Below are 21,338 nucleotides of genomic sequence, written 5' to 3'. Positions count from 1 at the left end.
CCAGTACAAGGGGAAACCGTCGAGCAGTGAGGCGTCCTTGTCGTTTGGGCGCACCTGGACAAACTTGCCCTTCCAGTCTTTGTAAGATTGCTGGAAGATAGAGATGATTGACCTCCCAGCAATCCCATTAAGGCTCACCCACAGGCGATCTCCTGGGTGTCTGGCTTCGAAGAGGAAAAGGAAGACGTCCACTGATGATGGCAACCCCAGATGGTCGCACATGATCTGGAACGCCCGCACGAACGCCCAGCTGTTGGGATGGAGCTGGGCGGCGGCAATGTCGAGCTCGGTAAGTAGCTCTCTTTCAAAGCGAGTGAAGGGAAACCTAAGTTTCACCTTCTTGAACAGGGTGGTATATATGAAGCAGAACAACCCGCCGGTGTTCCCTTTGTCGTCGACGCACACTGGCAAGTCGGGGGGGCAAGGTAGCACCATCATCTTGTTGTCGTGCTCCTTGTGGAACGATAGGTGAGGCTCGTCCCCTTTCTTCAAACGAAGAACTGCCCCAGCAGAGTTTACTGAGGAAGTTTCCTTCAGCAAGGTCGGGGTGGCCCATGGGTATAGTTTTTTGAAGTCTGGGGAAGGAACGGAGGCTCCTACGGCGACAGGTGGAGTAGCCTGAGCCAGGTTAGAGCGGGAGGGTGCAGGCCTCTCAGCCCGGGAAGAAGAAGCACCAGGTGCTCGCGGTTGGTTGTGTGCTTGAGATGAAGGGTTTCGTGACGAGGGAGGTGGATTTGGGGTGATCTTTGAGCGAGCCATCGCGGAAGCTGCAAAGGAAAAAGAAAAGAAAAGGAGATCAGGGTTCGCAGAGGCTGGCTCGATCGTGAAGGAAGGGTGAAAAACGAACGAACGAAGGTTCGTTGTAACGAAGGCGAAGCCCTAAGTTACGAGAAAGGAGAAATAGAAAAACAGCCCACAGCGTAAGCACCAGACAGTTAAAGGATGATGCGAATCGGTTAAAATGCAGGAAAAACCAGCAGAAGAAGTAAAGGAAGTACCTTTTTATAGGAAGTTGGTGATTCAGGAGGTTGAAGAACGTCGAGAGCTTTTGCAGAAGAAAGTTGAAGAGTCTGAGAAAACGAAGAAGTGATGGAACAGTGAAGAGAAATGGGTTTAAGGGTTTTTCGAATGGGTTTGGGAAGCGCAAACGACAATTAAAAGTAACCGTTGATGAAGCCACGTGTCGAGCGATGAGAGGAGTGTTTGGTGGAGCGTCAGGAAAGCAGAAAGTACAACCGCTTGGAATTCTGCGCCAGCGCCACGTAGATCGGTATTGACGTGACTCCTTTAGTCTTTTCGCTGGACAAGTCTTCGCTTAAGACTGGGGGGCTTGTGTACCGCCCTGGTAGTCGGAAGTGATGACGTGGCATCAAGCTACGGTATAGGCGTGTTGACGAGACGCCAGGTTAGCAGAGGGGAAGGAGGTCGGGAGGCTCATGTAGTCGCCAGTTATTAAGTTGGCGTGCTCCGATCTCCAACACACCAGAACCGGCGGTCACCGAGTTAAAGATGAAATCGCCAGATGTAAACTCAGGCGACCAAGTGATTAGAGATCGCCGGAGCAAGCACATCGCCGAAGATGAAGGTGGTGCATATTATGAAGGCGGCCGACGAGACCACAGGGAAGGTGCGTACGGAGGCACCCTAGCTCACCAATCCAGTAGAGATCGCACTCCAGGACAGCTATGCACTGAGTAGTATCATGCATAAGTAACTTAGCCAAAGGAGAGTCAGAAGTAGCGCCCAAGTCAAGGAGGCTCCAGATGATGGCACGTGTACAGCTGGATGCGAGCCACGTGTCCAGATGTGTAACTGCCAGGAGAGAGAAAGTGTCCAGGTATATAAGGGTTTCCCAACGAACTTCTGAGGTACGCACGTTCAGATTGTCTTCTTTACGCTTGCGAGTTCTTGAGTATACTGAGAGAGAACTGGTTCACGGTTCCTTGAGAGTTCTTGAGTGTTACTCTTAGTATTTGGTGGTTCAGTCACTGACTTGGGCGTTGGAGTGCGATCGGCCGCAGCGGCGCCGTTCTGTTCTTTTGCAGGTTCTTGAGGCGGATCGCGGCGAAGGACGGAGGTTGACACGGCGCACACGTCGATCCAAGTTTGACGAGGCAAGCTCCAACGTTTTGGTCAACAGGCAGGATCAAAAATAGATTGGTCAAAGCATTTAATGATTGGAGCGTATTCAGTTAAAGCATTTAAAGCTCAGTCAAAGAAAACAGTTTTTCTGTTATGGTTTCAAAACAAACAATCGATTGTTTCCTCGAATCAATCGGTTGTTTTGTTACTTAACAAATTTCACCATTCAAAAACAATTTTCAAACTTTCTCAAAACACCTAAGTGTAAACAATCGGTTGTTTCGACAAAACAATCGGTTGTTTCAACTTAGTTTGAAAAACATTTTACTTTGATAAAGATTGAGATGCTAATTGCTTGAGATTTAATCTAAGGGTGGATTACAACATTAAACTACCCCAGAACAAAGCTTAAACCAGCACAGCAACACCAAGCAAAGCAGAGGCTTCAACATCCTTCAAAGGATTTGGATTCTTCAAAACATTGAACACCACTTGGTTCAACAATCTCCCCTATTTGATGAAGACAAATCCCTGGTGCTTGTGTTGTACTGATTAAATCTGAAGCAGTTCCTGCAGAGAAAGCATTTATACTATCCAAAGCTTCTTACAGCAGCAAGTTAGATTATAACTCCTTTAACATAATAAACAATCGGTTGTTTACACGAAACAATCGGTTGTTTCTATCACCAGCAGCAGAAAATACTTTTATACTCAGAGATTTAAACATGTTATGCATATAAGACACATATATACAAGAACCAGTAATTCTCCCCCTATTTGTCTTCACAAATAGACTTTAACATGTACCAAAGACAGATTTAAGAGAGATTATTCAGATCAAGAATACCTAACTCATTTCTTAAGAAGAAAAACCTCTCTTTTGGCAAAGGCTTTGTGAAGATGTCAGCTAGCTGCAGTTTGGTCTCCACAAACTTCACTTCACAGTTCCCATTTTTCACATGATCTCTGATGAAATGATGTCTTATTTCAATATGTTTGGTCCTTGAGTGCTGGATTTGATTTTTGGTAAGATTGATTGCACTTGTGTTATCACACATCAAAGGAACTTTGCTGATTTGTAAACCAAAATCTGCAAGTTGTTGTTTGAGCCATAGGATCTGTGCACAGCAGCTACCAGCAGCTATATATTCTGCCTCAGCAGTAGAGAGAGCAACACATGCTTGCTTCTTGCTATGCCATGAGATTAGGCTTGAGCCAAGAAGGTGACAAGGGCCACTTGTGCTCTTTCTATCTAGCTTGCAACCTGCAAAGTTAGAATCTGAATAACCAATTAAATGTATTGGAGAATGAGAAGGATACCATAGTCCTACAGATGATGTTCCTTTGAGATATTTCAGAATCCTTTTTGCTGCTTTGAAGTGTGACTCTTTAGGATTTGCTTGATATCTTGCACATAGACACACCGCAAACATGATGTCCGGCCTACTTGTTGTTAGATAAAGCAATGATCCAATTAAACCTCTGTATTTTGTTTGATCTATACTCTTTCCAGCAGCATCCGCATCCATGTAGCAACTTGATGGCATTGGAGTGTTTGCCTCTTTGCAATTCTCCATTTTGTTGTGGTGTTCTTGGAGCAGAGAAATTGTGTAGAATCCCCAACTTCTCACAAAACTTGACAAACTTCTCATTTTGAAATTCTCCTCCATGGTCACTCCTTTTGGAACCTATGTTGTTGTTCTTTGTGTTTTGAAGCCTTCTTGCTAGCTTTTTGAATACAGCAAAGGCATCACTCTTTGATTCCAAGAACAAGGTCCAAGTGTACCTAGAGAAATCATCAACAATAACAAGAGCATAATAATTTCCACCAAGACTCATAGTTCTAGAGGGTCCAAAGAGATCCATGTGAATTAGTTCAAGAGGTCTCAATGAAGAGACAACATTTTTGGTTTTAAAAGAACTTTTCACTTGTTTCCCTTTTTGGCAAGCTTCACAAATGTGATCCCTCTCAAACTTGAGTTTTGGCAGCCCAATCACAAGATCTTTTGATATTAGCTTGTTCAAATGATTCATGTGAATATGAGCAATTCTTCTATGCCAAAGCCAACATTCATCTTCCTTGGATAGAAGACATCCAATTGAACATGGTGAAGATATATCTAGAAGATACACATTATTAACTCTCTTACCTACCAACATTACCTCTTTGGTGTTGGGCAGACAGATTTCACATGTGTTTGTCTTGAACATCACTTGATACCCCTTGTCACATAGTTGGCTAATGCTCAGAAGATTATGCTTTAGGCCTTCAACAAAGAGCACATCATGAATCACCAAGATGCTCGCATCTCCTCTGGATCCTCTTCCAAGAATTTTTCCTTTGTTGTTGTCTCCATAGGTGACATGACCCTCTTGCTTGAAGGATATTCTCAGGAACTTTGATTTGTCCCCTGTCATATGCTTGGAGCATCCACTGTCCAAGTACCAAAGTTGCTTTCTTTCCTCCTAGATTTCCTACAAAAAAGATTTTCAAGTACATAGGTTTGGTACCCTTATGAATGCGGGTCAATCTGGTTTATACTCATCAATACAAGCTTTATTTTTCTTGGGAATCCACTTCATAAGCCCTTTAGGAACTGTACCGTCCCGTATCAGGGCGTTGACTAAGTCAAAGTCAACGACTGGAAAGTCAAAGTCGACTCAAGGTGTCGCCCAGGTGTAGAGACGCCAAGAGGAAGCGTCGCCAAGATAGGACAAGGCGTCGCCAAGGCAAGGCGTCGCCTGGGTGGAGGCGTCGCCAAGGCAAGGCGTCGCCTGGGTGGAGGCGTCGCCAAGGCAAGGCGTCGCCTGGGTGGAGGCGTCGCCCAACCAGGGCGTAGCCAGATCAAACAGTGTAAAAGTAAGGCAATCACGGTATGGTTCCCCGATACCCATGGGTAGGAAAGACCATGGAGGGAGCGACGCCGTGGGAAAGCCTCATGACCCGATATCTCGGGAAAGTGATAAAGAGAAAAAAGAGGTGGCTTCAAGGCCATAATGATGACCTCAGGGTAGGGCAGCCTGACTCGTGAAGTACCCCTGCCACCCCAGAGACGCTTTCGGGACAGATACGACCCAAGAGGAAGGTCACGCCCGGGGTAAGCGGGTGCAGGGTACGAGAGAAAGGCAGATACGCTCTCAAAGTAAGTGGCTAGATACTTGGGGGCATGAGTTCGCACCCAAAAAGTCACCCCTAGCGCAGTAGCACTCCCAAACAGGAGGACTCACACGTTGAGACGTCCCCAGATGGGCAGAAACGCCCCCAGATGGGGTCATGGCGTCGTGAGGCCCTCCACGTGTACGACAGCCATGCCGGAATAGAAACACCCCCTAGTCAGGTGCCAGGTAATTAAAGATATTCAATACAGTTTCCCTTTCGAGCATTTAGGTACTATTATGGCTCCCGAGCGTTTCAACGTCTTAAATGCGCTACGTTCCGTAATTAAGCGCTTTAATGAGTGCGTTACGTTTGAGATTAAAAGCGCTTTAAGGCGCTTTAAATGCTGGGGCAGTTTAAATAGCGCTGGGGAATGTCGGAAAAAGGGGTTGGAACCTTTCGCAAATTTACGAGAAACTCTCTGGTTGCTTGCCCGTGCTTTAAGGTTACGTACCTTGCTGCATTTCACACACAGATGGTCCTGATAGGCGGTTCTGATGCTGCCAAGTGCAAGCTCTTCATGAGCACCCTGACCGGGATGGCTATGGACTGGTTCATTAGCCTCCCCGAGGGCCATATCACGTCTTTCCGCCAATTGTCGCGGTTATTCAGAGAACAGTACTTGGCCAACAAGGCCCCGCCGCCGGTCTCTTACGACCTGTTTGACGTGAAGCAGTATCAGGGGGAGACCCTGAAGGAGTATATCAATCGCTTCGGGGCCCAGGTCGTGAAGGTTGGTACAACAGAGGAGCCTATGATCGTGTACGCATTTGTGAAAGGCGTATGCCCCGGCCCCTTTGGAGAATCTATTATCCGCAATCGCCCTAGGACCTTCGCTGAATTACGGCGTAGGGCGGTAAAGCATATTGCTTCGGAAGGGTAGGTATGTGTGAAGCGCACCAGCGCCGTACCCTCACGCCCGAGGGGACCAACGCGAGTTCAACCCGTCCGAGTCAATGAGACCACGACGGAAAGAAAGAAACCAGAGGCGAGACGCCCCTACGAGGCCAGAAAGCCCCAGTCCCGGGGCCCAGCAGGAGGCCAACGCCCCGCCAGAGAAAGAGCAAGACCGGCGAGGTACAACTTCGTGGTTGAGTTGAAGGATTTGATCGCCGTACCCAACATAGCCGAGAGGCTGAGGCGACCGGCGAAGACCGACAAGGTGTTAGGGCCCCGTAAAGACTCTTGGTGCGAATTCCACGAGGCGTTCGGACACCAAATTGATAATTGCCTGTCGTTGGGCTACCAGCTAGATGAGCTGGTGAGGACTGGATTTTTGAAAGACTATGTCACAGATCCCACAACGACCACCGCTTCGCCGCCGCCGGCAGATGAACCAGCGCACGAGATGCCAGTGCTTGGCGAGGTCCATACCATTGCTGGAGGTTTCTCTGGCGGAGGGCCCACCGCCTCCCAGCGGAAGAAATACGCGAGGGGGGTAAATTCAGTTGAAGAGAGGCTCTCGGGGGAGCCATGGGAGTCAGATATCGTGTTCACCCGAAGAGACCTCCAAGATGTGGTACCCCACGACAACGATCCCGTTGTCATCTCTGTTGTCACAGCCGGAAGGAAGGTTCACAGAGTGCTTGTTGATCAAGGAAGTTCGGCAGACGTCATGTTTCTGTCGACCTTTAACAAGTTACGGTTGTCCCCCGATCTGCTGAGTCCCTATATAGGATGTTTGTATGGGTTCGGGGACAACCAGGTAGAAGTCCGGGGGTACCTGGAGTTGTGGACTACGTTCACGGACGGAGAGGCCTCCCGCACCGAGAGTATCCGGTACCTCGTCGTGAACGCTAATTCTGCCTACAATATTTTGCTGGGCAGACCGGTGTTAAACCGTTTAAGCGCAGTGTCCTCCACCCGTCACATGAAGATGAAGTTACCAGACCTCAGCGGCCGGGTGATAGTCATCAGATCAGACCAGGAGGAGGCGAGGAAATGCTACGAAAACAGCCTGAAGACGAAGAGAGGCGTATTCATGGTGTACGAATGTCCGCCGAGCGCGGACGCAACGATGATTGAGGCGACGCCCGCTGGGCTGACGTCTGAAGAGGCCATAGCAGAGAGGGCGATGCCCGAAGCAGATGTGCCAATGGAGGAGGCGCCCGTAGAAGAGGCGGTGCCCGCCGAAGAAGCGGCGCCCGTAGAAGAAGCGGCGCCCGTCGAGGATGATAGTAGGGAGCAACCTGCAGCTAACGCCGTAGAAAGGGAGATTGGCGGCAAAGCTTTCAAGTTAGGAAGTTCGCTAAGTCCAGAGGAACAGGAAGGGGTGGCAGAAGTGATTTCGCGCCACCTGGATGCCTTCGCATGGTCCGCCTCGGATATGCCGGGCATCGACCCCGATTTCCTGTGTCACCACCTCAGCATGGACGCCACGGTCCGCCCCGTGCGTCTGAGAAGGAGGAAGTTCAATGAGGAGCGACAACAGGTGGTGAAAGACGAAACGCAGAAGCTGCTGAGTGCTGGCCACATTAGGGAGATTCAGTACCCTGAGTGGCTCGCCAACGTCGTCTTGGTGAAAAAGGCGAGCGGAAAGTGGAGAATGTGCGTTGACTTCACGGACCTGAACAGGGCGTGCCCAAAGGATTCCTATCCGTTGCCCAGCATCGACGCCTTAGTGGACAGCGCGTCCGGCAGCAAGGTGTTAAGCTTCCTGGACGCCTTCTCAGGGTACAACCAAATCAAGATGCACCCAAGAGACGAGAGCAAGACTGCGTTCATGACTGAAACATGCAGTTATTGCTATAAGGTGATGCCCTTCGGGCTCAAAAATGCGGGCGCCACGTACCAGAGGTTAATGGACAAGGTCCTGGCGCCAATGCTTGGGAGGAACGTATACGCTTATGTAGACGACATGGTGGTGGCGTCGCAGAACAGGGTGCAGCACATGGTAGACTTGGAGGAGTTGTTCAACACAATATCCAAATACCGCCTCAAGTTGAACCCCGAGAAGTGTGTTTTCGGGGTAGAGGCCGGTAAATTCTTGGGTTTTCTGCTCACCGAGAGGGGGATAGAGGCGAACCCCGACAAATGTGCGGCTATTATCGCCATGCGGAGTCCGACATCGGTAAAGGAGGTGCAACAGTTGACAGGGCGGATGGCGGCGCTCTCGAGGTTTGTTTCCGCCGGAGGAGAAAAGGGGTCCCCGTACTTCCAGTGCCTCAAGAGAAACAGTCGCTTTGCATGGACTGAGGAATGTGAAGCGGCTTTCGTTAAGCTGAAGGAGTACCTGGCGACGCCTCCGGTTCTCTGCAAGCCGGTAACGGGCTTGCCCCTCCGGTTGTATTTTACTGTAACGGAGCGGGCCATCAGTTCTGTGTTGGTCCAAGAGCAGGACCAGAGTCAGAAGCCCATCTACTTTGTAAGCAAGGCCTTACAGGGGGCTGAGACAAGGTACCAAGCACTGGAGAAGGCGGCGCTGGCGGTAGTGTTCTCGGCTAGGAGGCTCCGTCATTACTTCCACAGTTTTACGGTGGTGGTGATGACCAACCTCCCTATACAGAAGGTGCTGCAGAAACCCGATGTGGCAGGAAGAATGGTACGCTGGGCAGTGGAACTGTCAGAATTCGACATACAGTACGAGCCTAGAGGATCCATCAAAGGGCAGGTGTACGCGGATTTTGTAGCAGAACTCTCGCCCGGAGGTGAGCAAGAGGTGGAAGCGAGTTCACAGTGGCTGCTCTCGGTTGATGGCTCCTCAAACCAGCAAGGGAGTGGTGCGGGAATAGTGCTGGAAGGACCCGACGGCATACTGATCGAGCAGGCCTTGCGTTTTGCCTTCAAGGCAAGTAACAATCAAGCAGAATATGAAGCCCTGATTGCAGGAATGCTCTTGGCCAAGGAGATGGGTGCACAGAACCTCCTAGTGAAGAGCGACTCCCAGTTGATTATGGGGCAGGTGTCGGGTGAGTTCCAGGCGAAGGACCCACAGATGGCGGCGTATCTAAAATACGTTCAGTTGTTGAGAGGGGCGTTCAACGCTCTTGAGTTAATACACGTCCCGAGGGAGCAGAATGCCAGAGCCGACCTGCTCGCAAAGCTGGCCAGCTCAGGCAAGGGGGGTAGACAGAGGACAGTGATCCAGGAGACTCTCAAAGCTCCGCGTCGATTCGTGGAAGACAACAGGGTGGATGTCCTCCAGATTTATGCATCAAGGGGAAGGCCGAGGAGTCACTCCTCTTTGACCCAAGATACGCAGAGGGCGCCCCGCATCAGTATATACGCGGGTGTGTCTGAGGAAGAGCAGATGCAGGTCTGTGTCCTGTCCAAGGGAGACACCTGGATGACGCCCTATAAACGATACCTGGCGGATGGGGCTCTTCCAGTGGACCCTGAAGAGGGTAAGAAAATCAAAAGAAATGCCGCAAGATATACTTTGGTGGATGGGGTGCTGTTCAGGCACGGTTTCACTCACCCTATCCTAACATGCGTCAGTGGCGATGAGTGCACCAGGATAATGGCGGAGCTACACGAAGGCATCTGCGGAAGCCATGTAGGAGGAAGGTCCTTAGCCTCCAAGGTAATACGCGCAGGTTTCTTCTGGCCAACAGTGAAAGAGGATTGCGCACGGCACGCCCAGCGGTGTAAGCAATGCCAAAAGCACGCCGACTGGCACAAGGCGCCGCCAGAAGAGTTGCGGTCCATATACAGCCCGTGGCCTTTCCACACATGGGGAATTGACATCCTGGGCCCTTTCCCACTGGCAATCAGGCAGATGAAGTATCTGATCGTCGCCATCGAATACTTCACTAAGTGGATAGAGGCAGAGCCCGTGGCGCAAATCACTGCGCATAAGGTACAACATTTTGTGTGGAGAAACATCGTGTGTCGCTTTGGCGTACCCAGGCGCCTGATATCTGACAACGGGACCCAGTTCGCCAGTCAACAGTTGAGAAATCTGTGCGCTGAAGTGGGAATCAAGCAAGTGTTCGCGTCGGTTGAACACCCCATACCAATGGACAAGTAGAGTCAGCAAACAGAGTTCTGCTGAGGGGGTTAAAAAGAAGGTTAGAGAAGGCCAAAGGGGCGTGGGCGGAAGAGGTGCCAAGGATTGTATGGGCATACCACACCACGCCCCAATCCTCTACTATGGAGACGCCTTTCAGTTTGGTGTACGGGTCGGACGCGATGATTCCAGTAGAAATACATGAAAGCTCACCGCGTTTTCAAAACTTTGTGGTGGAGGAATCTAATGAGGAGAGACGGGTAAACCTGGATCTGCTAGAAGAGGCCAGGGAAGAAGCTAGAATAAAAGCTGAAGCGATGAAGAGAAGAGTGGAGCGGCAATATAGCTCTAAAGTAAAGCCGCGACAGTTTCAGGTGGGCGACCTAGTGATGAGGAAAGCTCACCCATACGAGTTGGAGAATAAGCTGTCTCCCAAGTGGACCGGGCCCTTCAGAGTTACTGAGGCTAAGGGCAACGGTTCGTACAACCTGGAGACTTTAGATGGAGGCCCTATCCCGCGCAGTTGGAATGCAGCCAACTTAAAATTTTATTTCAGTTGACTTATTAATGTGATGCGCCGCCTAGGCCATGGTGTCGCCAAGGAAGAAGGCGTCGCCTAGGTCTTGGCGTCGCCCAGAAAGAAGGCGTCGCCCAAACAAAAGCATGCATCGTTGGCAGAACGAGACGAAAGGAAGTCGCGCGGTATATGAAGCATATGCAAAGTAAAGTGGCGTTGTAAAGAATTATGATATTGAAAAGTTGTTGTTACAAGCAATGTTCGGTACAAACGGAGCAAACGCTACAAATCATGCAAAAACACAAACAAGCCATTTCTCAGCCCTCATCAGAGTCATCACTGGAGGAAGGCGAAGCCCCTTTCCCAGCCCGCAGCGCTCGAGTAAGTCGTGTCCTCTTTTCTTGGCTTATTTTCGAACCTGCACAAAGGGAACAGATGTATTAGAGACACCGTGAAGAAAGGCAGGCACAGTTAGAAAGTAACGAAGGCCGAAGTTGCCTAAGGCATTGGTTCTCACATATGTACTTCTCAAGAGTCCTAGCGTTGAACTCCAAGCTGATCACCGTAGCAGAGTCAAAGCCTCCCGCCTCAGCAAGAATCCGACAAGCTATTTGATCACTTGGAGCCAGATTCTTGAGGGGTTTGGCTTTGAGGACCTTTTCCTCTCTCACCCAGTACAGCGGAAACCCATCCAGAGCGTCGGGAACAAGGTCAGTACGACAGATCTTGAAGAACCGGCCTTTCCACCCGGTGAACGAGCTCTGGAAGGGTGTGAAGAGAACCCTCCCGGGCACACTACTGAGAGTTACCCAGAGGTTGTGTCTCTGTCTCTTCACCTCAAAGAAGTGAAGAAAGAGGTCAACCGAGGGTGCACAACCCAGAAACCCAAAGAGAACGTCGAAGGCTTTAACAAAGGCCCAGCTGTTGGGGTATAACTGGGCCGGAGCAACGTTGATCTCCGTCAGCAGTTCCTTCTCGAACCAGGAGAAGGGTAAGCGCACCCCGATGGTCTTGAACACCACCTGGTAAAAGTAAAAGAAAGGGACCCCGTCGTTGGCCCGTTCGTCTCCACACACTAGCTTCCCCAGAGTGCAAGGGAGCACAACGATGTCGTCATCGTGCCTCCTTGCGAAGGCCCGGTGGTCATAAGAACATAACTCCCCTTTGTGTTCCCGTACGACCCTGGTGGAGAGCAAGCATGAACACTCATCAAGAAGTTCACTCGAGGCCCAAGGGTACAAGTCTTTGGAACGGACCCTGGAGGAAGCATCGTGAGAAGACATTCTTTAACAAGATCAGGATGGCCAGAAATGCAAGAGTTGAGAGAAGGAAGGGTGCAAGAAGGAAGGGTACAAGAAGAAAGAACGTAAGTAGGTTATGAAGAGTGAGAAAATGATGAGGATAGTTCCAGAGTTTGAAGAGTTAAATAAAGCGGTTAGAGCGCCAAACGACGTGAATGGATGCACCGCACGATTGATACACGTGGCAGAAGATGAAAGGATGACGCTGGCACCACTGGTTTAAATCAGAAAACGTCGTATCAGCAGAATATCCAGTGGTACGATGCGCCGTCGAAAGTGAGCCAGGGGTACAGCAGGAGTCAGAAAATGGAATGACTAGATACCCCATCAACCATACCAGCAGCGCCACGTGGATCAAGTCGAATGATAGAAGGTCCCATCAGCTATACAAGGAGCGCCACGTGGATGGCACAGGCAAAGCCTTGGGCTCTTCGCTGTTATCAGGCGTTGACCAAGGCAAGAATTAAGGTCAATGTCGAAGTAAAGGTAACGCCCGAGGCGTTGCCAGGAAGGACGTAAAGGGCGACGACAGCGCGAGATGTCGCGGGCGTCGCCAACCCAAATACCGACTGGCGTCACCTCCCTGATACCCACAGGTAGGAAAGACTGTGGAGGGAGAAGAAATCAAAGAAAGGCAAAGTTAGTCACAGGCGTTACCTCCCCGATACCCACAGGTAGGAAAGACTGTGGAGGGAGATGAGATCGCCAAACGCCAGCGAATTGCTGGCAGGGCGTTCCCCGATACCTATGGGAAGGAAAGACCATGGAGGGAACAGACCCTCTCCAGAGCGCTCAGCGTTTTAGACACCCGGGGACGATACGGTGCTGCTGTTAGCAGGCCTCTCCTTAGGCGTGGGCGCCGGGCGTTAAGGATCTGAGAAAGGGCCTTTCGGTATCAGAGACGTCCCGTGGACGATACGGCGCCACTTGGTGAGCCTCTCCATGGGCGTGAGGGTTGGCGGGCGACCTTACCCGATCATACCAAACCGCCCAACGAAGTGTAAGAAATGGGCAGAACACAGATAAAATAATTGAAGCGTGTGAAGGGAAAAGATGAGAATGAGATCGCATAGGCAGAATCGTATGTGACAAAGAAATAAAGACAACCAAGCGAACGTCCCAAATCAGTAACAAGAGTGCGGATAGTTCAAAGAATTACAAGTTTTGACAGATAAAATCAAAAAACGAAGGTAAAGAATAAAAGAGTTGAGCTTGAAGAGGAAGGCGGCGGATGAGAGGCAGCGGTTCAGTCATCCAAATCCATGGGCACGACCTTCCCGTCGACGATGTGGTGTGTGGGGTTGCAGTTCGAAAGGTTGACGCCAGGATTCTCGCAGGACGCCTGGGTCAGGGCCTCTTGGAACCCCTCCTCGAAGGTACCCGCCATCTCCTGGATAAGGGACTTTTTCTCCTTCTCCAGTTCCTCAATGGCGGCGTCTCCAGAGGTCACCTGCTTCTCCAGAGCCTCTTTTTCCACCCGAAGCCGGCTAACCTCGACCCGCAGTTTGTCGTAGTCAACTCGGAGAAGGTCCATAGCTTTGGCCTGGGTGGCCATTTCCTCCTCCATCCGCTCCGCCTTGGCAGCCTGTTCACAGCAACGGTCCTTCAGGTCCTTTTGAGTTTCTGCATCCGCTTTGACCAATTCCTGAAGACCCGCTACCTGTACTTGGAGAGCAACTTCCCGAGTGTAGAAGTCTGCCTGGAGCTCCAATGCCTCCGCCAGTTGCCTCTCTGTTTCCGCTTTAGACTCTTGTATTTGTCTTAGAGAAGTTTGATAGGCTTCGTTCTGGCGTCCCAGGGTCCTCATTTCCTCTTCCAGAGTAGATGCTTTTGTTTCCAAGGCTTGGAGGGTTTGAGCTTGCAAGACCGCGTTTCTGGCCTGGGAGCGCCATTCGAGAGCCACCGCCAAGAAGGCCCCCAAATAGAAAGGCATACCTTCCCTCCTGTCGGTGCCTTCTGGCATAGTCCCGCCACTGAAACCCCTCATCAGATGCATGATTGGAGGAGGGATGGCGATGAAGTCGGGGGCAGCAGCGTCGGGAGCCGGGGAAGCAGTGGTTTCTGGCGGCGGCGGAGGCGGCGCAGATTCGGCGCCTTCGCCCCTTTCCTCTTGGAGTATCCTAGGAGGGAGTGAGGTTGCGCTTGGAGGGTTGTCCATAAAGGGGTTCCCTCCCTGCGGCGACGTCTCTACCAGAAGAGGAACCCGCGCGGATTTTCTCCTTCTGAAGGGTGCCACCCCTTCCGAATCCTCGTCATCTGACAGAATCTCCAAAACCCTTTTCCCTTTGTCAAGGGGGGTTGGAGCCGGGGACGAGGCCGCAGCTAGGGGGACAGCGGCGATAGGCGAAGGAGAGTTGGGAGTTGGAAGCAAGTCGGAGCCAGGTGGAGACGTCGGAGATGGGCTAGAAGCAGCTTCAGCAGTGACTGGAGGCGGCGGTGACGGAGCCGGTGGGAGAACTGGATTGGCCACAGGGCTGGAGGAGACCCCTGCCTTGGCGGCACGAGCCTCCTTCAGTGCTTTCGCCAACATTATTCTTTTGGAAACGCCCATCACCGATCCTATATCATGACAGGCCGAACAACAAGGATTAGCACTAGAACCGTTATGCGAATTCACAATACATGAAGAGGCGTGAAAATGCAAGTAACATTGTACAGCGAAAAATGGTAGCATAAGTTTAATTCAGATGAATCAGAAGGAAGATTCTATGGCCAAATACATGCAGATAACCACAACAACTAATGCATCATAAATCACCAAGAGCAGATACCGAAGTAGGTAGAAAGCCCATGGGCATTGAATTCGTTCGCGATGAGTTTGGCGGTATCGAAGACTATTCCCAGTCCCGCCAAGGCTTTGCATACATCCCGGTCAGGCGGGGCGAGCTCGTCCAGAGCCAAGGGTTTCATGGTTACGGGTTTGTCTGTCCAGTACAGGGGAAAGCCCTCTAGGATGGTAGGATCGCGCTTGGTCGCGCGTACCTTGAAGAATTTCCCCTTCCATCCTTTGAACGAATTCTGGAAGTGCGTAAGGATGATGCGCCCGGCGATGCCAGAAAAGCTCATCCAAAGGCTCTTCCCTTGCTTCTTTACCTCGAAGAAGTGAAGAAAAACGTCCACATAGGAGGGAACGCCTAGATAGCCGCAGAGAATTTGGAACCCCCTCACGAAAGCCCAACTGTTGGGATGGAGTTGGGCGGGAGCAGTGTTTATCTCTGTCAGTAGCTCTTTTTCGAAGGGAGTGAGGGGTAGACGCAGGCCCACCCTCTTGAGCACCATCTGATAGAGGAAGAAGAAAGGGCATCCCCCAGTATCCCGCGAGTCCGCGCAAACGGGCATCCCAGGTCGCACCCGGCTTACCAGGACTTGGGAGTCATGATTTTTGTGGAAAGCATTGAAGTTATAGAGAGCAGGGTCCCCCCTGTGAGCCTCCACGTCCTCAACAGAGTTTAGGAGGTAACATTCGTCCAGAAGTTCGTCGGGGGCCCAGTCATATTCGCCCTTATAATAAGACTTAGGGAGCGGGGGAGGCGCGGTGGTCTTGGTTTTCGCCATCAATGCCAATGCTGAAGATCAAAAGAGAAAGAAAGGGTTCAGAGAAAAGGGGTTGGGGAGAAGAAAAGGGGAAAATGGAAGAACCCTAGGAGCGCCCTACCCACAAGAGAACGAAGGGAAGCGAGAGGAACAACGAAGCATACAAACAATATCCAGAGAAATACGAGAGTAACAACAGTCCCAGGCAGTTTCCTATAATGCGACGAAAGTGAAGAGTTGTGAGTGCTCGAAACCATACCTTTGCTGTTGAAATGGAGGCAGTAGGAGAGCGCAGGAAGGGGAGAATCGCAATTGCAGAGAAAAAAGGTTTTGGAGGCGATGAACAGTGCGAAGTAGCAGAGTGAATGAATGTAACAGTAGGGTGAGCGCGGGGTTTGGAGTAACTTAAACGTTACATTTCGCAACTCAAGAGGCGCAAACTAAGGGCCGCAGGATCGGGCCACGCGTCAGAGGGTCGATTGCCCAGGGGAAACGCAAAGGTCCCTAAAGGAGGACCACGCGATGGGCCACGTGGCGCGCGATCAAGGGTAGCCCAAAAGGCGTTATCATCCCCATTTCAGGGAATGTCCAATCGGTCATTAAGAATACCCTGTGGTTCAGAAAGTGTCGCGTCAGTAATTCGAAAAATTGCTGAGTCAGCAGAGAATGACACGTCATCAGGAAGGCACGCGGATGGTGGGGGCAAGGCTTTAGTCTTTGCGCTGAAGACAAGTCTTCGGCTTAAGACTGGGGGGCTTGTGTACCGTCCCGTATCAGGGCGTTGACTAAGTCAAAGTCAACGACTGGAAAGTCAAAGTCGACTCAAGGTGTCGCCCAGGTATAGAGACGCCAAGAGGAAGCGTCGCCAAGATAGGACAAGGCGTCGCCAAGGCAAGGCGTCGCCTGGGTGGAGGCGTCGCCCAACCAGGGCGTAGCCAGATCAAACAGTGTAAAAGTAAGGCAATCACGATATGGTTCCCCGATACCCATGGGTAGGAAAGACCATGGAGGGAGCGACGCCATGGGAAAGCCTCATGACCCGATATCTCGGGAAAGTGATAAAGAGAAAAAAGAGGTCGCTTCAAGGCCATAGTGATGACCTCAGGGTAGGGCAGCCTGACTCGTGAAGTACCCTTGCCACCCCAGAGACGCTTTCGGGACAGATACGACCCAAGAGGAAGGTCACGCCCGGGGTAAGCGGGTGCAGGGTACGAGAGAAAGGCAGATACGCTCTCAAAGTAAGTGGCTAGATACTTGGGGGCATGAGTTCGCACCCAAAAAGTCACCCCTAGCGCAGTAGCACTCCCAAGCAGGAGGACTCACACATTGAGACGTCCCCAGATGGGCAGAAATGCCCCCAGATGGGGTCATGGCGTCGTGAGGCCCTCCACGTGTACGACAGCCATGCCGGAATAGAAACACCCCCTAGTCAGGTGCCAGGTAATTAAAGATATTCAATACAGTTTCCCTTTCTAGCATTCAGGTACTATTATGGCTCCCGAGCGTTTCAACGTCTTAAATGCGCTACGTTCCGTAATTAAGCGCTTTAATGAGTGCGTTACGTTTGAGATTAAAAGCGCTTTAAATGCTGGGGCAGTTTAAATAGCGCTGGGGAATGTCGGAAAAAGGGGTTGGAACCTTTGGCAAATTTACGAGAAACTCTCTGGTTGCTTGCCCGTGCTTTAAGGTTACGTACAAGTGACTGGAGAATATTTTTGCCTGAAGGAGACAACACACATACATATACACAGTTCTTTTACCACCTTCAGAGTGCCACACGTGGTGCTCAGATACGTGGGTGGACAGTTTTTTGGTGTTTCTTGCTGGCTGACTTGAGCGTCGGAGTGCACACGGCCGCTAGGGCGCCTCTTTGTCCCCTTTTTTGCAGGAATCCGCGGGCAACCAGCGGGAAGGAGACCCCAGCTGACGGTTGAGGTCGTGCACGAAGACGTCCCGGTCAACCGGACGGAACAGGAACAACATGTTTTCTGATTTTACAAAATGGCATAGAATGACCTCTTTTCATGCAATAGAAGATGTAACAATAGGTTGTTTCGATGGTCCAATCAATTGTTTTTCTGGCATTTTCGAAAATGATTTTGAAAATCTATCTTGCTTGTTTTGTGGATTAAAACCCAATCCAAATTTTCCAAAAACACAATTTTGAGATGCTAGCACACTCCCAAAGTTAGATTGGCCTTTAGAAAGCTTATCCACTATTTTAACAAGATAGTGGACCTTCTTTTCAAGATTTTCGCAATTTTCACAAACTAGAGTATCACACTTGCTAGAGGAGTTTTTGTAAATGATTTCCATATTTTCAAAATCCATTTTTGAATTTTCTAAATCCTCTTTCAGTGCCTTTACTCTGTTTTCAAGCCAGCTATTCTTTTCTTTCAACCGATTGTTCAAGAGAGCCAATCGGTTGGCTTCTTCATGCATTTCTTGAAAGGCTTGAAGCAATTGACCATAATTTTCAGAGTTTGAAGAGTTTGATGAACTTACACTACATGAGTCATCCTCCCTTCTGGCCATTAAGCAATGATTGAGGCTTTTCTTATTTTGCCTTTTCTTCCTTCTTGCTTGACTCTCTGTCACTGCTTCCTTTAGTTCATGTGCAGCCTTAAGTGTCTCCCACATTTCCTTAGCAGTTTTGCACTTTGATATCCTGAAAAATTCATTAGTATCTAGTGCAGAAGCTATAATGTTTTGAGCAGACCTATCAAGCTGATCCATCTTACATTCATCATTTGTCCATTTGGACAAAAGGTTTTGTAATAAAAGAATTATCCTTTTTGAATTTTGGAATGTAAGGACCATTCTCAATTGAATCCCAAATTCTTTGATCAATAGATTCAATAAAGATTTTTATTCTTGCTTCCCAAAACATATAATTCAATCCACAGAATAAAGGTGGTTTGTAGATTGAAGCACCCTCCTCAAAAGATAGTTTTCTAGCCATAGAAAAAAAGGTTTTAGATCAACTTTAATAACTTTCAAGAACCAAGCTTTTGATGCCAATTGTTAGAATATATGGCCTTAAACGAGAGGGGGGGTGAATTGTTTAAGGAGGATTTTTGAAAACTTTTAAACTTAGAATGGAAATTCTTTGAAAGAACCTATATTAAGGATTCAATTTTTCCTAAACAAACAGCAAAAGCACAAAGCTGGAAAAACAATCGGTTGTTTTAGCGAAACAATCGGTTGTTTATACCAGTCTCAAAAAGACAAAACTGAATTTAAAGAGATAGGGATAGAGAAATTGTACACAGTTGTTTATACTGGTTCACTCCAAACCCAGAGCTACATCCAGTCTTCTCAGAACCCTGAGGAAATCCACTAAGTAATCACAACTTGATCACTTACACAACAACCAAGAGAATGACCTTGAAAACCTGAAGAAACACACTCTCCTTGGCCAACACTAAGATTGTTGATCTTGAACACCTCAAGAACACACAGCCAATCTCAGCAAAACACACAAACAAATTGTTCAGCAGTTTACAAAGATTACACTTGTTACAGATGAATATCTGAAATCAATACAAGTAGAATCCTATTCCAGCACCTTGATCAATCTCTCAACTCTTAAGCAATCTCAGAACTCTTTGAAAAACTCTTAGTTCAAAACTTTGTCTCAGGATTCTTAATCCTTAAAAACAGTTTTTCAGAATATATTCAAGGATATAGTTTGTTATCAAATCTTAACAAACTCTTAATTGCATTTAAAATAGATTGGTCAAAGCATTTAATGACTGAAGCATATTCAGTTAAAGCATTTAAAGCTCAGTCAAAGAAAACAGTTTTTCTGTTATGGTTTCAAAACAAACAATCGATTGTTTCCTCGAATCAGTCGGTTGTTTTATTACTTAACAGATTTCACCATTCAAAAACAGTTTTCAAACTTTCTCAAAACACCTAAGTGTAAACAATCAATTGTTTCGACAAAACAATCGGTTGTTTCAACTTAGTTTGAAAAACATTTTACTTTGATAAAGATTGAGATGTTAATTGCTTGAGATTTAATCTAAGGGTGGATTACAACATTAAACTACCCGAGAACAAAGCTTAAACAAGCACAACAACACCAAGTAAAGCAGAGGCTTCAACATCCTTCAAAGGATTTGGATTCTTCAAAACATTGAACACCACTTGGTTCAACATGTACAAACATTTCTTCATCCTTACCTGGCAAGCGAACGATCTGAGCTCCGAATCTGTTCAAAAAATCCTTCAGAGACTCCCCTTGATACTGCCTCACGTTGAACAGATCGTAAGACACCAACGGCGGTGCCTTGTTCACTATGTACTGCTCAACGAACATCTTGGAGAACTGCTGGAATGTAGTAATGAGGCCAGTAGATAGACTGATGAACCAGTCCAGCGTTGTTCCACTGAGAGTGCTCATGAACACCTTGCAGTAGACCGCGTCTGAACCTCCTGAGAGCATCATCTGCGTGTGAAACGCCGTGAGATGAGCCTCAGGATCTTCCACCACGGTGAAAGATGCTTTCACCGCTACCGTATTTGCAGGGACCACCGTGTACATGATCTCCTGAGAAAACGGCATGGGAAAACTACGCGGTGGGGACGGGGGTGCAGATCTGTCCCCAATCGCACGTTCCTCCCGTCCCTGAAGTGCTTTACGTAGCTCTTCGTTGACTCTGTTGAGCTCTTCATTCCTAGCCTATGAGGCCACTGGTGCCTTGTACATTCTTTCTTGTTCAGAACGCGATGCAGCTACGTTCTCCTGCAACGTCCTCATCATCTCAATCACCTGCGCCATAGACACAGCGTCCTCTTCGATTGACGGCGCGACTGAACTGGATCGCGTTGTCCTCATCCTTTCTCAGCAAACTCAACAACTCAAAGAAACTCCAAACGAATGGTGAAAACTCCAGAAAACCGACTGCGACAGCAAGCAGTCGAACAGAAAACACCAAAACTTCAACAAACTCGAACTGTGGTTGGGAATCACCTTTTATACGGCCCCACGGTGGGCGCCAAATGATCCTACCGGTTGACTAAGCTCAGGAACGATGCCTCGTCACGATCTTTCTTCACCAGCTTTGACGCCGCGTGCCCTTCAAGTCCACACCACAGATTGTCTCTCTGAGAATCTGAAAACACAAGATGGCGCCTCTGCGGTCGGTGGCGCTCCGACGCTCAAGTCAGTAACAATAACACCCAAAAACTGAGAGAAAACTATGCTCTGTAGAACCGTACTAAAGTTTATGTGATTCCACTAGCCATATAGAGAATGATTCTTGGCATTCTTAGGAATCACCTTGAGCTGGACATTATTGAGGCACTTTTCTTAGAGTTGGATCATTGTTCTAAGACAACAACTCACCAAAAACTAGTACCAAATCCCAAACTCATTTGGATGTTCCAGATATTGTCAAATTGAACCAACAAAGAGAGGTAAAATTAAAACACACCGAACAGAAAAGGATGATAAGCAAACTGAACCGAACAAAGTGAAATTAAAAGGCAAAGAACAGAAAAAATAGGTGCTGGAAAACAAGAACAGCCGAACCAAAACAACAAGACAACAAGCTAGAATTAGGAATTAACAAAGAAGAAAGGAAGGAGAGAAGAATTGCTCATGAAGATGGATGAATGATGGATGATCTCGTAACTAGAAGTGTGGATGCTCCTAGATGAGAGTGTTGCCGCCACTTGAGGACACCATGGATCCTTCAAGATAAGACTAGGGAAGAAGGCTCAAAAGCTCTCCAAATGCTCACTCCAATTTTGAGTATAGTTTCTTTAGATAAATTCAAATCTGAAAAATAC

This window comes from Phaseolus vulgaris, chromosome 5 (assembly GCF_051622355.1).
Source record: "Phaseolus vulgaris cultivar YP4 chromosome 5, ASM5162235v1, whole genome shotgun sequence".
In the NCBI taxonomy this organism is placed as follows: Eukaryota; Viridiplantae; Streptophyta; class Magnoliopsida; order Fabales; family Fabaceae; genus Phaseolus; species Phaseolus vulgaris.
Note: the sequence above shows the minus strand (reverse complement) of the source record.